The following is a 16,528-nucleotide window of genomic DNA, read 5'->3' as shown; positions in this document are numbered from 1 at the left end:
TTGGAGGAGGGGGAAAGTTGACTTATAAAGTAGCCTGCAAAGGATTCCTGCTTAGGCCCGCAAGTCACCTTTGCTGGTGTCAGTCTGGTGTTGCCCAACTAAGGTCCGCAGAAGCTTGATCTGATGAATACCAGGATGTGAGTGACACTGATTAATCAGTGGTTTAATCAGCAAAGCAAGCATCTTACCTATGTGCTTCATCTGCTCACTGCCGCTTCCCGAGGGGTCCACACTGGCTCAAAACCTCTTTCTCAGTGAATTCCAGTACATATGATTCTGAAGTCCACTTTAAGGTCCAGTTCCTCTAGGAAGACCTGGGAATCCCTCTGCTTCCTTGCTTCCTCTGACTTACTGCACTGACTGGGACCAGTTTCATAGAGGTGGGGGATGGGAGGAATCCGTGCTCAGGAGGACACTGTACTCAGAGGTCGCTGTGCTTGTTTTAATGCTTTGTAGGCGCAATTTGGAAGTTCTCAGGTTTTGAACAAAGAGCGCCATATTTTCATTTTTCGCTGGGCCCGGCAAATTATGCACCTGGTACTGGCTCCAACTCTCTTTTCCCGAAGTCCTCTTTGATGACATGCTTTTTTTTTAATGTAGTTAAAAGGAATTCTTTCTTCTCTAGACCTCTCAGTAACTACTAAGACATCAAGAGACAGAGGAAGGATGATTCTGTTCACTGAGTTGTTGAAATCTCTGCATCTTTGTGATCCAGAGCTCACCCCCTACTTCCAACCCCGTTATACTCCAGGGACTTTGAAGAATGTGCAGAATGTGGAAGTGCCACATCGCTGAGGGCAACAATGTTTGGCTCTTTACTAAAGAGAGAGTATGCAGGTGAGGGCTCAGCTGGCCATGTAGTAATGGGTGCTGGGACTGCTTCCTAGGTGCCCTGAAAAGGCTGGTGCAGGTGGGTGAAGGGGTGCAGAGAAGAAAGACTGCATTGTTGGACATGATATGGAGGAAGTCACTTGGAGAAGGAATGTGAGGCCNATGATTCTGTTCACTGAGTTGTTGAAATCACTGCATCTTTGTGATCCAGAGCTCACCCCCTACTTCCAACCCCGTTATACTCCAGGGACTTTGAAGAATGTGCAGAATGTGGAATTGCCACATCGCTGAGGGCAACAATGTTTGGCTCTTTACTAAAGAGAGAGTATGCAGGTGAGGACTCAGCTGGCCATGTAGTAATGGGTGCTGGGACTGCTTCCTAGGTGCCCTGAAAAGGCTGGTGCAGGTGGGTGAAGGGGTGCAGAGAAGAAAGACTGCATTGTTGGACATGATATGGAGGAAGTCACTTGGAGAAGGAATGTGAGGCCTCCTAAAGCTGTGCTGTCCTGTACTAGAGCCGCAAACTACAAGTGGCTGTTGCACACTTGAAGATGCCTAGTCAGAAATATGGCCAGTGCTATAAGTGTAAAGTGCACACCAAATTGTCGTCTCGGTTTTAATATAAAATGGTTTATTTTTATATTGATTACATGTTGAAGTGGTATTTTGGATATGTTGGATTAAATAAAATATATTAAACTTGATTACTACTGTTCATTTTTACTTTTTAATGTGGTTCCTAGAAAATTTTAAATTATATAATGGTTCACACTATATTTCTCTTGGAGAACACTGTTCCTGAGATTTTTGGAGTATTGGAAACTACTTAAAATGTTCAGAAAAACTGCTTCTCCCCCCAAAACTCCCATTGACCTTCATCTGCTAGGAGGTATCCCTGTCTACACTTACTCTATCATTTGTATCACCCACAACCTTACTAACCTCAAACTAAAGGCCTTAGTGGTTAAAGAACTGCAGCTGAACCACACACAGCCTACACCTGCAAGGTTGTAGTCACTTGCACAGGAGTTTCAAACTTCTGTCAGGGGTTGCCATTGACAGAACATGCTGGGAGAGCTGTTTCTCCTGCTTTGACTTGTCTGGTTTTGCAGAAATGAACTGTAGAGAAACTGCAAGGAAGGGAAGGAAGAAATGAGCAAGGGAGGGTGGTCACCTCACCACACTTCACTCCAAGTCGTTGTTACTATTTATTGGGTTATAGCCAACTAGGCCTGACTTCTTTTTATTAGTCACTCTACCTCAAAATGTAATTAACTTTGGTGAAGAAATTGCCCAATTCTCTAGACTGAAGTATAAACAGGAACAGAAAATCACCTGTCACTTCAAGCTCTCATTTGAGCAGCCTCCTATAGTTGTAGAAAGCACAGTGGGGGAACTCCAATATCTTAATCTTCAGTGCTTTAAATGGCTCTTTGAAGCAGTGCTGAGTAAAGATGTTAGCTCTAAATTAATGTGTACTAAGTGCTAGTCCTAACCAATTCTCCTGGAGCCTCTAGTTTTTTGGAAAGTGGCCCTGTGTCTACTTAAGAGAGCTGTGGCCCCGACCTGTTAGGGTATGAAATTCTCGATACAGAGCATATTACTAAATGGATTGCCTTGAAGGACGACTCTGAAATGCTCTGCCCAGCAGGGGTGGTTGCAGCCAGAGCCCTTGCTGCCATGCTCCCAACCTTTCGGTGCACCTTCCCTGGCATGGTTGTGTTTGCTTTCATATCGCTCACATTTCCTGGAGTGATTCAATTTTAGGTCCATATCTTCCCAATTTGGCTTTGTTTGTGAGCTACCTTACCCAAGAGTTTGTTTTGCCTTCCCACTCTTTACCCCTTCAACCATGAAGCTCAATCTCAGTTGCATACCTCAATCGCTTTTCTCCATCAGCCATGCTATTTGACCAAAGCCCAGAACATGCTTCTCTGTTCCGTTACACACCTATGGACAACTGATGTGAGGTTCTGTCCCATCAGTGTGGGAGTATCTACCATCATGTGGACATGCATGTGTAGGCAAGAGATTAAGAAAACTTTCACCTATGCACCTCAGTATTCATAACAGCACAATTCACAATAGCCAAGTGCTGGAAGCAACCCAAGTGCCCATCAGTAACTGACTGGATCAAAAAACTATGGTACATTTATAATGGGATACTACACAGCAGAGAGTAAGAGACAGACAGACAGACAGACAGACAGATAGATGCAGCTCCTATCATGTGTGAAAGCATAGATGGAACTGGAGAGCATTATGCTAAGTGAAATAAGCCAGGTGGTGAAAGACAAATACCATATGATCTCACCTTTAACTGGAACCTAATCAACAATATGAAAAAGCAAGAAAAATTTAACCAAAGACACTGAGATTGAGAACAGGCTAACAGAGACCAGAGGGAGAGAGAAGGGGGATAATGGGGGGAAAGGGTGAAAGGTTTACAGGAACAATTATAAAGAACACATGGACAATAACAAGGCAGGGTTGGAAACAGGGGAAGAATGTGGGGAGGGCTGGGATGGTGGGGAGGAGTGGGGGGAACATGCAGAAAACTCTACTTGAACAATAATTTAAAAAAAAATTTAGCCCTGGCTGGTGTAGCTCAGTGTATTGAGCATGGGCCTGTGAAGCAAAAGGTCGCCGGTTCCATTTCCAGTCAGGGCACATGCCTGGGTTGCAGGCCAGGTCCCCAGTAGGGAACACATGAGAGACAACCACACATTGATGTTTCTCTCCCACTCTTTCTCCTTCCCCTCCCCTCTCTCTAAAAATAAATAAATAAAATATTTTTAAAAAATGTTTTTAAATAAAGTTTTTTTAAATCTAAAAAAAAAAAGTAGAAAAGCCTTGGAAGTCACTTCCATTTTGACCATTTCCAGAGATCTTCTTTATTTGTGTAGATGCAAATTTTGTTGGTATCATACTCTTTCTGCTGGAGGAAGTTTTTTTTAACCTTCTTTTTAGTGCAGGTCTACCGATAATAAATTTTCTTTCTTTTTTGTCTATCTTTTTTTTCAGATTTTATTTATTTATCTTAGAGGGGAAGGGAGGGAGAGAGAGAGAGAGAGAGAAATATCAATGTATGGTTGCCTCTCATGTGTCCCCTGCTGGGAACCGGGAACTGGCCTGCAACCCAGGCATGTGCCCTGACTGGGAATCGAACCACGATCATGTGGTTCACAGGCCCGCGCTCAATCCACTGAGCTACACCAGCCGGGGCTCTTTTTTGTCTATCTTTTAAAGTCTACTTTTCCTTCATATATGAAAGATATTTTCTCTGGGCATAGTATTCTGTGTTAACAACATTTTCCTTCATTGTTGTAAAGATGTCACTCCACTGTATTCTGGGTTGTATAGTTTCTAAGTCTGCTGTTATCCTTAACTTTGTTTCTCTGTAATATCTTTTTTCCTGTGGCTACCTTCAAAATTTTCTCTTTGATTTTTCAGTGGTTACAATATGATGTTTCAGGGTGTATATTTTGGTATTTATTCTGTTTATTAATCTATAAGCTTTAGGAGGCTTCTAATTACTTTTGCAACTACAGTTGACATTAAATATTATATTAGTTTCATGTGTACAAGCATAGTCGTTAGACATTTATATAACCTAACAAAATGACCACCCCCCAATAAGTCTAATACTCACCTGGTACCATCCATAGTTATTACAATATTATTGACTTATATTCCCTAAGCTGTACTTTACATCCCCATGACTAACTGCTAATTTATACTTCCTAATTCCTTCACTTTTTCACCTACCTCCCAACTCCCTTTTCATCTGGCAACCATCAGTTTGTTGTCTGTATTTATCAGTCAGTTTCTGTTTTGTTCGTTTATTTTTTTAGATTCCATATAAGTAAAATTCCATGGTATTTATCTTTCTCTAACTTATTTCACTTACCATAATACCCTCTAGTTTCATCCGTGTTGTCTGTGAGCTTTTTGGATTATGGCTTAGTATACTTCATTATTTTTGAATTATTCACCCATGCTTCAAATGTTTCTTCTACTATCTCTCTCTTCTTCTGGAATTCCCATACACTGTTGTTATATTATTTTATATTATTCCACAACTCTTGAGTATCTCTTGTATTTTCTTCACACTGTTTTCTCCTTGTATTTTACTTTGGGTAATTTCATTTGACCTATCTTTAAGTTCACTGACTCTTCTTTTAACTGTATCAAGTGTACTGATTAGCTTTTTGAAGGCCTTGGTAATCTCTGTTGCAGTGTTTTCGTTTGTAGTATTTTCATTTGACATATGTAGTTTTTATCTCTGAAAAAATTTTCTATCTGTTCATTTATGTTATCCAGCCTTTCTGACACAACCATGATTAACATATTAATTAAAGTTTTTTTCTTTAAAGTGTATTTTATTGATTATGTTATTTGAGTTGTCCCATTTTTTCCCTTTATTCTCCTCTGTCCTGCACTCTCCCTCCTACAGTGTTCCCGCCCCTTACTTTATGTCCATGGGTCATACATATAAGTTCTTTGGCTTCTACATTTCCCATTCTATTCTTAACCACCCCCTGTCTATTTTGTACCTACCATTTATGCTTCTTGTTCCCTGTACCTTTCCCCCATTGCCTCCCCTCCCCTCTGATAACCCTACATGTGATCTCCATTTCTGTGATTCTCTTCCTGTTGTAGCTGTTTGCTTAGTTTGTTTTTGTTCTATTTTTAGGTTCAGTTGTTGATAATTTTGAGTTTGTTGTCATTTTACTGTTCATAGTTTTGATCTTCTTCTAGATAAGTCCCTTTAACATTTCATACAATAAGGGCTCGGTAATTTTTTTATTATTCTTATTTTTTTAAATTAAATGCCAGGCATCTTGTGTACAACAGTAGAGATTAAGATAAAGAGAATGTTTGCCTCAAAATAGGCATGTTTCTTCTTCTACATCAGTAATGTGGGGTAGTGAATCAGTCTAATCAGTAGTTGAGCTTCAAGTGGGTAATTTTTATTGTACTTTCAGTACACCACTGGTTTCGATTTCCTCCAGTGTTACCTTATGCTTTAAGGTATGGACTCCAAGGCTTTTCTCAATGTTCTTGTTCCACTGTCAGCTTCCAGCCTTCCCTGTGAACACGCACCACCAAGAGATCTCCCTCCATGCTTTTGCCTTTCCCTCTGCTTGTTGTTACCCAGTGCTTGCCAGCTTGATGCAGTGGAGGCCAGAAGACTCTCCCTCATCCTGGTCCAGTCTGTCTTAGGCAAGCCTTATATGTTTAGGTTTTGAGAGTGTGGCTTTTTCAGTCCCTCAGTCTCCCTGTGGCAGACAAAATTTTGCCATGTATCTTTGATGAGTCTTGATAACAAGAATCCCCTGCATCCTGTAATTGTACTGCCATGAAATCCTTGGCCCAAGACTATTTTCTGTCCCTTCTACCAGGAATTGAAGTTGTTTGTTTGTTCTCCCCTACATCTACCCTTACCTCTACCTACTTGTTGATGTAAAAGACATCAAAGTTCCTTAACCTGGGCCCTGAAGGCAAGAGTTTGCTGTTCCTTCCTCAGTGGCTTGAAGCTATTATTCACAGGTATGAGAGAGTCTGGGCAGGATTTTGTCCTCATTCCCCTATAATAAGCCTTTAGCACCAATGGAAGCTTTTGTGCTCTCCTGCCTTGTCCTAAATAGTTCTCACCAATACCTAGTACAGAACACGGAGAAAAGACGGGAATAAACTTTTTTGTCTGAGGCTCCCAAGGATTCTATATTCTCCTACTAGTCCACACTTGGCCTTTAGCAATTCATTAATAATTTTAGCTGAATTCTTACCACCTTGCTGGTATTTGGTGTTTCTTCTTCAATACTCTCATCCTATTTCTCCTTGGTGAGGTCAGTCTTTCTTTGGGTTTCAGTTGACTTAATTGATCCACAGTACTTGATAAGGTGGCCAACCTTACCAGATTATCTGTTACTGAAGAGTTTCTAGGGACATGGGACTTTCAGCACTAAAACCAGAAAAAATCCATTTGGTCACCCTAAACTCATCTTCTGGTAGGTTCAAGAAAAGATATTTTTCTCTTTTTCTAGTTTTTGAGATGAGAGCAATGTTCTTTCTGGGTTTGTATATCCTAGATGGAAGCCACATTCCTGAAATATTCATGCATATTACATCTGAACAAGAGTAGTTCTTGAGATATTATAAAAGTGGGGAAATATCTGTTTCCTACTTAGGCAGAGGTGTGCTTGTGAAGTTTTCCCTAAAATAGAGAAATGAATTTAGCCTCCGCTATTCTTTTATCTGTCAGCACCAGTTTTATCTGATTACTTAAGTGAGCTCTGGTTGAATAGGTAGATTCACCGCTGTTCTTTCTACAGCTCTCTGCTGAACATTCAGCTAGCACCAAGTTTGGACTTTCCTCTGAACAGATGAGCATCTCCTGTGGATTTTCGAGTGAAGCTTAAAATCAGTCAGGTTGTTTTATGGAGTAGAAAGAAGACTGAGTACAGAAATGGCTTTTAACAACAAGAATAGTAACCACCTCTGGGAGTATTTTTGCCTCTTTGGAGTGGGAAGTTCTGATGCCAGAGGAGTGAATCTCTAGTGGGGACGCAAGCTCCAAGCCTGAGTTTTTGGCTTCACATAGGAAAGAATTTAAGACTTGAGCCACACAAGAGGTTAAAGTGGAAAAGCAGGTTTTATTGAGCAGAGAGGACAAGCAAGAAAAGCTACTCCATAGACACAGCAGTGGACTGTCCTCACAGGAGAAGGAAAAGAGAGACCCCACCATCTCTAGAGGTTGAGCTTATATCTGCTTGTAGTTTCTATGGGAAATCGCTGGTATGGGGAAATGGTGGGAAAACATTGGAATTAACTTTAACCTTTACAAGCTATGTTTTGTGGCCTTGTGTTTCCCTTTATGGTGTGGATAAATGATAATGTATTGCTGAGTAGCTATTGATCTTTGTAAGAATTTTCTTTGTCCAGAGGCTTCTGTGATCTACTTGCACCTCAGTCAGCTGAGTCCCGTGTCAGGCGGCAGGTGGCAGGCCCCTGAATTAACTTCCTCTGATTTTAGTTCATTTATACAGTTCTCATGCTCCTCCCCTATATTAGTTCCCCTATAACTGGTAAATATAGGCTTCCCCCGCTTTCTTTTAACTTGGTGGGGGGGTGGAATTAAAATAGTAACATTTCACATTAGACATTTTTTCTTGAAAAAAGTTTGAGATAGTTGTTTTTTAGTTTTGCAGGTATTTTTACATTGGGGATGAAGAACAAAGACTATAGATAATATCTTATCTCCAAATATTTGGCAACTTTTCATCAGGAATTTCAGAAACTTAAACTGAATTTTTGTTGTCTTAACTTTTAAAGCTATTTTATTTCGTGAGCTAATTACACTAAGAACTAAAGGGAAGTTCCTTCTTGAGGCTTTATAACCTTTTACACTGTTTACTTTGGAGTTGATTACAACTAACGGTACTGGAATGATGGTGGATAGGATTAGTGCAGTGGCATTTGACTTCCATGATTGAATGGGAAAAGGACAATGAGGGATCTCATTATGCCTTAGAGTATAAACATATAATTTAATGATTACCATATATAATCACCACCAGGGCTGAGTAATTGAAAATTGCCAGCATTGCAGGATATTTCTGCATGTTGCTTCCAAATTGCAGCCTTTCTCCTCCCCATAGGTGACCACAGTTCTGACCTGCATAGTAATTCCTTTTTTTTATACCAGTGTTTCTCAAAGTACGGTCTGACAAAAGCATTATCTGGAAACTTGTTAGAAATGCATTTTGCAGCCTTTCCCCAGCCTAATACTCTTATACATTTTTCTGTGGGATGCATGAAATGTGATTAAAGTCTAAAGCAGGGATTCACAAACCCTAGCATACACCAGAGTGACCCAGGTGACCTATTCAAACACAGATCCTGGGCCCTACACCTAGAGTTTCTGATAACCACCTGCTGTTTCTGTTTTATTCACTGACTCTAACTTTCTTGGTATATTGAACTCTGTGTTAGTCATTCCATTTGAAATGTTATTGTGTAGGACAATTGTGAGGGCCATAAGGAAAGACTTTGCTCCAAAGAGTATTTGCATTTGCTTCTGCCAGGCACGAGGTGGGGGCACCTACCAGTCTGTACCACCTGCTCAACGTTAGTTGTTTCCTGGACAACGCAGGGGATTCTTACTATTTTTAAATTCTCTTTAGATTACTTCAGTTCTTTCCCACCTTCACTCTGGGATCCTGGAGCCCAGTCTGTCATGGGGGAAGGTCTCCTCTCAGATTCTCCAGACATGTGGACCCAGGGTTTCATTTCCTGTTCCCTTCCATGACCAGAAAGGCCATCAGAAGGGAAGGTCTAGTTTTCTGAGACTAGCAGGTGCTCTCAGGAAGACGGTTGCCTCAGGCTTGTTTATTTCTCTAGATTGGCTCTACTCTTGGCCTGATAATTCCTTATTTTTATAATCTCTTTGATGCTTTAAAAAAGGTTATTTTAAATATATTTTATTCCGTCTTTCATTGTTTTCAGCTGTAGGACTGATGCAAACAACCTGAGCCATCATTACCAGAAATAGAAAATCTGAAAAACAAATTTTTGATGCATGATATTTTTTCAAAATACTGTGGTTTTTCCAAAGCATTAAAAATTCATGGATGTCTACTATATCATTTTTAAAAACTTCTGCTTTTAGCTTATAACTTTCCCCAGACATGGGAAATACAAGAAAGATTTGGTACAAAACCTCTCCTTGTGAAAAGATTCCCGGGTTGCATGTTTCTGCAACATTTAACCTCTCCAGCATGCTCCGATATCTACTAGTGGGTTCCACGGAATGCTTCCTACAACTTCGGAAATCCTCAAAAAATGCAGAGAGATGTGCCCAGTACAAAATCTCTTCAGAGTTTGTGGCACTTTCTATGAAATTGAAATTTCCCATAGCTTTAACCAGGCTGAAAACACCAAATTTAGGGATCTTAAATGCTTTAGATTCTTGTGCCTAGGAAGGTTTCTGTCTGGGATAACATATGAAAGGCCCAGATTTTTTTACTGTCAAATTCCAAGCACTTGATGGATAATATCATTAATAAAAACTCAAGTTTGGCTGCTTGCTGCTCAAAAAACAATACTTAAGAAACAAGTACTGGGTTGAAAGGAAAGGTAGCTTTATTCAGGAAGCCCGCAGCCTGGAAAGATGATCAGACTGACGTTCAAAGTCCATCTCTGAAGCTCCAAACCAAGCAGAAGAGTTTTAAAAGTGGAGGACTAAGGAAATAGCAGGAGCTACACACTGGTCAATACTCGGTCAACATGTGGTGAATCATGTTCTTAATCATGAGACTGGCCAGGCTGCTGGCTTCGTGCTGTAATTTTGGCACGCTATCGCCACCCCGCCACCTCGGGGTTGGAAAGGAGACCCCTTGGTCAGGACGGGTCACACGGGCCGTTACTGCTCGAGCAGCTCCAACACATTTGCAGGAAAACCGTGCTGCCACAGTTATAACTGCTCTCACCATCTCACACTTAGACTTGTTTTGCACCCAAATTCTTTAAAAATAACAGTTCGTGCCTCTTTACCCCAAGTTCAGAACTTGACGTTTCTTACTAACAAAAGGACTGATATGCTCCAGGGGAGGGGTGCCGCACAATCTGAAAGCAACTCAGCAGACAGCAAGTCAGTCCATTTTGACACTCAGTTTAAAATTTTTAGTATTGACAGGCTTTTAAGATAATAGCAATATGAATATACCACTAGATGGTTTTACAACATATAACCTGTTCTAAATGTAGATTTATATTGTGTGTTATGAAGATGAATTATTTTATTTTTAGATCCATATTTATTGTCAGCTAGTTATTCCAGTTTTGTATTATTTGTAATAGTGGAACACTGGAACAGATTTAAGGTTGTGAATATAAAAGGTTATTGCGACAACTTACGAAGTTCCAAAGTAATGCATTGCTTAATTGAATCATGATTACAAAATAGTATCTATAAATGTATCACTTTAAATCATTTGGAAGATCATTTCTCTGTGTATCTATCTATTATCTGGATCTGGAAGGCTATTACATCAAACTGTTATTGTTTTTTTTTTTAGATAAATGGATAATAGCTTTTTTGTGTTCTATCGCTTTTATTCTTTCTGAGCTGTTAACTTTTTCATAAGAACATTTTTTTAAAGATGGAAAAAGTTCTTCTTGATGGAAATTTAACAAGAGAAGCAGAAGAGTATTTCTAAGAAATGAGCAGCAGGCATGTCAGTAACGGCAGGAACCAAAGGGTGCTTGCTTTTGTCGCTGAGACCATCGTGACCAGAGGACACACACTGCTGTGGTTCACGAAGCACTCCAGAGCTGCCTGTGGAACCTGTGTGACGCTGAGCCCTAGCTGTGATTCTGGGGATGGTCTTTGTTGCCTGATTTTACTTCCTCATATTTACCTTACTCCATCCTATGTTAACATGTCTCTCTGGTCCTGAAAAGCTGTACTTTCAGTTATTCAATGAACACTATAATCTGAGTTATATGCCAAACCCCTGGGTAATAGTGGCTGAGGCTATACCAGTGAGCCAAACATATCTTCATGGAATTACCTTCTGTGGTGGGAGGGATAGATGCTAATCAGATCATAGAGATGTATAAAATGGGACACAATAGGGTAAGGACTATGAACAGGCTGCTGAGAGGTGGAGTTACTGGGCAAGTGGAGACATCCATGTTATATTATGCACTCAGTATGCATTCTGAACTTTGTTTAAGCTGAGACTTGTAGGAAGGGCAAAAGTCAGGTAAGTGATGATTGTGGTTGGGGAGCATGTATTTGAGACAGAATAGACAGCATGTGTGAAGGCCCTGAGCAGCGATGCACTCACAGACTTAAGGAAGTAAAAGGATGATGGCTAGAGAACCAAAAGCAAAAAGAGTAACTTAGATGAGTTTGCAGGGGTAAGTAGGGGCCAGGTCACACACAAGGAGTAGGCACTGGCATTTTATTCACTGGGTGAGTAAAAACACAGTCCCTACACCCATGTGTGTAACCTGTTAGACTGGGAGCAAATATTAAACCTTGCAAACGTAATTACAAACTGTGAGCTGAGCTTGTATACTTGTCGGCTACTTAAAAAATCTTAAGATGATGCTCACGACACCAAGCCCTGGGCTACCTTGTGAGATTGTGCATTTGGAGTGTTGCACGAAGATGCCCAGCCTAGGGAATTCATGCAGAATGAAACTCTACTCAAACTCCCCTTGCCAGTCCACACCCTTGTGCAAGGCTACATCTGCCCAGAATAAGGGCATGTTTTCTTTGTACCAAGCTGTCGTATAGGTCAGCGCATCTCTTCCTTTGACATTGGGAGGGAATTCCCTATTCTCCCAATAGAATGGAAGGCTCGACCTTACAAATGTATAGCTGCTCTGAGCACAGAAATGTATCTGAGGTGAATGTCATAGGCATGAGCAACTGTAATTGTAGGTTTAGAAAAAAAGACATATAAAACAGCTCTAAGGCATAGATAGTTGGGGGGGATAGAGATATTTTTCTAAAGAGAGATCCTGCATCTGCAGGAATTAGACCAATATTACATGGACCTAGGACCCAGTGGGTAAAGAAAACCCAGCGGTGAGACAGCAGAGGGAATGCCTGGCTCATGTGCATTAGCGCTGGTGGTTGAACTGCGGTGATGGATCTTGTGGGTATCACATTGGGGAAAGCTGTGGTGAGGGGAAAAGGAATCCATTTATAAAATTCTGTATTGGTTTCTGTATCCTGAATCTGGCTAATTAAACAAAGCTGTACTCCTATAATGTGAAATTTTCAGACTCAGTGTTGAAATCGTGGACTCTCAGCTGATGGGAGTGATCCTGCTTCCAGAAAGAATGCTTTCAGGAAGAATCCTGCCAGAGTGAACCCAGAAATGAAAAGCAGGGGATGAGGAGCCAGGTGTCTTAAAGTCAAGGCTCTTCCCAACAGTGGTAATGAGACCAGTGGAGCCGATTTCTATGAGACTTAATTATTTCATCTGAAAGCAAGAGGCTGCCTTCCTCACTGTTGGGAGTCTCCAAAAGGCGTTGAGAAAACCTTTGTAAACTGTGAGGCCAATAAAAGTAATTTTTAAGTGAAATTTTGAGTTTCAGAGTTTCAAAGTACTGACTTTGAGTTGGGAGAAGGTGATAGGGTTGGCTGGACCCCTACCTTGGAACTGTCTGTTTCTGAGGGGCATCCGGGCTCACCTGTCCTCCAGCTGGGACAAGGGCTTTGACTGCACTCTGGCACTGATGTTTGAAAAAATTTAAATAACTTGTCGTACAGACTCAAGACAATATGTAGTTTCCTGAATCAGGCAGGTTATGTTTTGACCCCAGGATCTCTGTCTCTTAATGAAATCTGTGGTCAGTGAGAGAGGATCATTTCTTCTTTTGATGGGACCCATAAAGTCGAGGTAACTCTCAGGCACTAGCAGCAAGCTTAACAGATGCACTAGAGAGCTCCCTTCTCCTTGGCTGCTGGTTTGTTGGGCAGCACAGGCCGCACAGGACTGGTCCACCACCCTGGCCTGGCCTGCTCCTCAGGTTCAGTGCCTCCTGTGCCCTCTTTCTCTGTCAGATATTTTGAGCTAGTAAGGATCACAGAAAGCTCTGGCAAAGATAATAAAAGCATCTACATCAGCCCTTTTTTTTCTCTTATGATCATTACTGAAGCATAGTCAAAACCAAGTTTAATCCCTCTGTAACTTCTGACTAGAGGAAGAACCCTAAAAGGCCTTTCAACCCACCTTCCCACCTTCACAGGAAAATTGCCTTCCCCCACAGGCAAAGTTGCTGAGATAAAAGTACAATGTTTGGCCACTATTCATCCAAAAGATTGTTGAGTTCAGTTTGTGTGAGGACACTACAAAGGTCAGCAAATTGGCAAGGTGGTCCAGGATAGGGAACCGGTCCACCTGGCAATGGCAAATATAGCCCAGCCCTATCGGAAAACCAGCAGATATAAGTAAGCACACAGGAACCAAACCCACAGATTGGCTTCCCCGTGGGATACCAGCCCTGAGTTATACCTAGGCTGCTTTGAGTCTTGCTTTTGCTAAAACTCCCTCACCCTAAATTGAAGCTGTAAATGTTTACTGCATATCTTTAAAATAACTTCCTGAAGTCTGTGAAATTCTACCAAGGACAAAGTGTAACCAGACCAACCACTCTTATCATTACCTTGCTTTTGCAACATTTTTCTCTGTTAATCTGTAAGAAGAAATCAACAACATCCTTCCCTTTGTTATCTGTAAAAAATTAATCACCTAAAGCAAACCTGAGCATGATGAATGAAAACCTTCTTTGATGCATGTTATTAGAAAGCAGTAAAAGCCTGTCTATGCAAGGGTGGAGGCACTCTCTCTCTCTCACAGAGTGGCCATGCTGTTGCTTTTCTCCACCAGACTTCTGCAGTCCATGTGAATTTGTTCACTGCGTCCACAACACATGAACCCTACTGGACAGAGTCCGCATCAGTCCAGGTGACAGGAAGACATGTCACACACACTGAACAAGTGCAGCGGGAGAAAGCTACTGACACTACCGTCAACGTGGGCATTCACCCAACAAGGTGATTATCACTAGGCTAAAGTTGGACCGAAATTACAAAGACTGCCTTGAACTTAAAGCAACATCTCATTGAGTAGGGAATGAAAAGGGAAATTATAAGGAACAAGCAATTGAAATGAGGCAGAAATAAAATAATCTTACCTACAACATTATTAAAGAAATGCAAAAATGACTAGGTATGAATATGTGTGTATATATGAATATATGTAATATACATGAATACATAAATATACATTTTATATATTCATAAACATTTGTATGAAGTGTATAGATATGAATATATCAATATATTTGGAAAAACCTATTTGGAGGTTTTCTTGTCTTCACATGAAAAATAGTTTTGCTTCTCATGAATGGTAGATTTCTCTATTTCATGAAGCTCCAGGTAAAGTTTCTCATTTTCACAGACTGTTCTAGTGCCCAGAGCACATAAATCATAGGAAAAATTGGCAAAAGACATGAGTAGATGGATCACACATACACACACACAAGGTACAAAAATGGTCTTTAAACGTTTGAAGTGATATCCAACATTACTCAAATAGAGAGATACCAATGGAAATTATAGTGAAATACTATTTCTCACCTTTCAGATTGGGGAAAATTGTAGAGTCTGATAACACTTCAACACAAGATTATGAAGAAACAGCTACTTATATGTTGTGGGGAAAACTGCAAACCAATAAAACTATTGTGGAGAAAATTGAATATGGAAAAAAACTACATAACTCTTTACCTTGATCCAGCATCTGGCAATTTACCCACTTGTGAGAAATTATACCTTCAATAATGTGAAAATATGTCATGAGAATATTGTGACATTGTTTGTGATTACAATACTGAAAACAATATAAATACCAATTCCTGGAAATAAATCCTGCAGAAATAAAAATTTCAGGGCATAAGAACTTATGCAAAAGAATTTTCAGTGTTTGTAATGACATAAATAAAACAAAATAAAAAACTAGAAAAAAGTGAATACCCATCAATAGGGGTTTGATTGTACAGCCAAACCATGACTTATTATGTGGTCATTAAAAAGATTAAACTACCTGGCTGGAGTGGCTCAGTGGATTGAGTGGTGGCCTGTGAACCAAAGTATAGTCAATTTGATTTCCATTAAGGGCACATGCCTGGGTTGTGGGCCAGGTCCCTAGTCAGGGGCACATGAGAGGCAACCACACACCGATGTTTCTCTCCCTCTCTTTTGCCTTCCCTTCCCTCTCTGTCTAAAAATAAATAAATAAAATATTTTTTTTAAAAAAAGGTTAAATTAGATCTGTACCAGGCTGAATCAAGGATATTTTAATAGAAAAATTAAGCTATTTTCATTTATTTATATGACTGATACATTTGATCTCAGCTCTAATATTATTTGATAATTATCATGCATATTATATTTAGTGTGTTTCTCTGTGTAATGCACTGTTTTTGTTTTTATTTTTTAACTTAGGAAGATTGGTATTATTCAGAGGTTATCTTTGTAGCTATATTATTTTAATGCCCTTAGTCCTCAGTTTTCTTATTTAACCTTTTCCATTTACTTATCTTTTTTATTGGTGTCCCTTAACTTCTATGAATTGCCTATACAACAATAGGCAACTCCTACTTTCATCTTTACTGCTTCCATTTTAATTGTATTATTAATAATTTGTCAGAGCATATAAAAGTTATATATTATTCTAAACCCAAGCTTGAAGTTTTAGGTTAAAAACTGTATTCTACAGTTAAATACATTAGAAACCTACAGACTTCCAATTTCCAATTTTGCATATAAGAAGCTTGGAAGTCTCCACTCTGTCTTAATAAGTAAAAGGCTAAATGGACTGAAAAATTGACGGTTCCTCCTGGATCCATAATAGAAGGAAGGACACAGGGTAAACTATTGCCCCATGATTAGGGAAACAGAAGTTGAATACAGGGAGTCTCCTAAGTGGAAACGACCATGAGAGCCAGTGTCGGGGTCAAAAACCTGGACTGTAACTGGCAAACTGCTGGAAGCTTAGTGTGGACGACTCTGAGAATTGAAAAATCTGGAGGGACCCAGTCATGGAGGGAGAGAATAATTTTATGAGACTGCACATATTGAAGACAAATCTCACAGTTCCAATAGGGG

The 16,528-nt window shown here is 40.1% G+C and overlaps 1 pseudogene; it reads left to right on the top strand.

The window, feature by feature from the left end:
• Nucleotides 1-11,746: 11,746 nt before the first annotated feature.
• On the top strand, nucleotides 11,747-14,542 carry LOC118983162 (60S ribosomal protein L26-like; annotated as a pseudogene).
• The last annotated feature ends 1,986 nt before the right edge of the window (nucleotides 14,543-16,528 follow it).

The sequence above is a fragment of the Sturnira hondurensis genome, unplaced genomic scaffold (assembly GCF_014824575.4).
Source record: "Sturnira hondurensis isolate 20B ecotype Veracruz unplaced genomic scaffold, ASM1482457v3 Scaffold0000396, whole genome shotgun sequence".
NCBI classification, from domain to species: domain Eukaryota; kingdom Metazoa; phylum Chordata; class Mammalia; order Chiroptera; family Phyllostomidae; genus Sturnira; species Sturnira hondurensis.
This window is presented reverse-complemented; position numbering and strand designations above follow the sequence as displayed.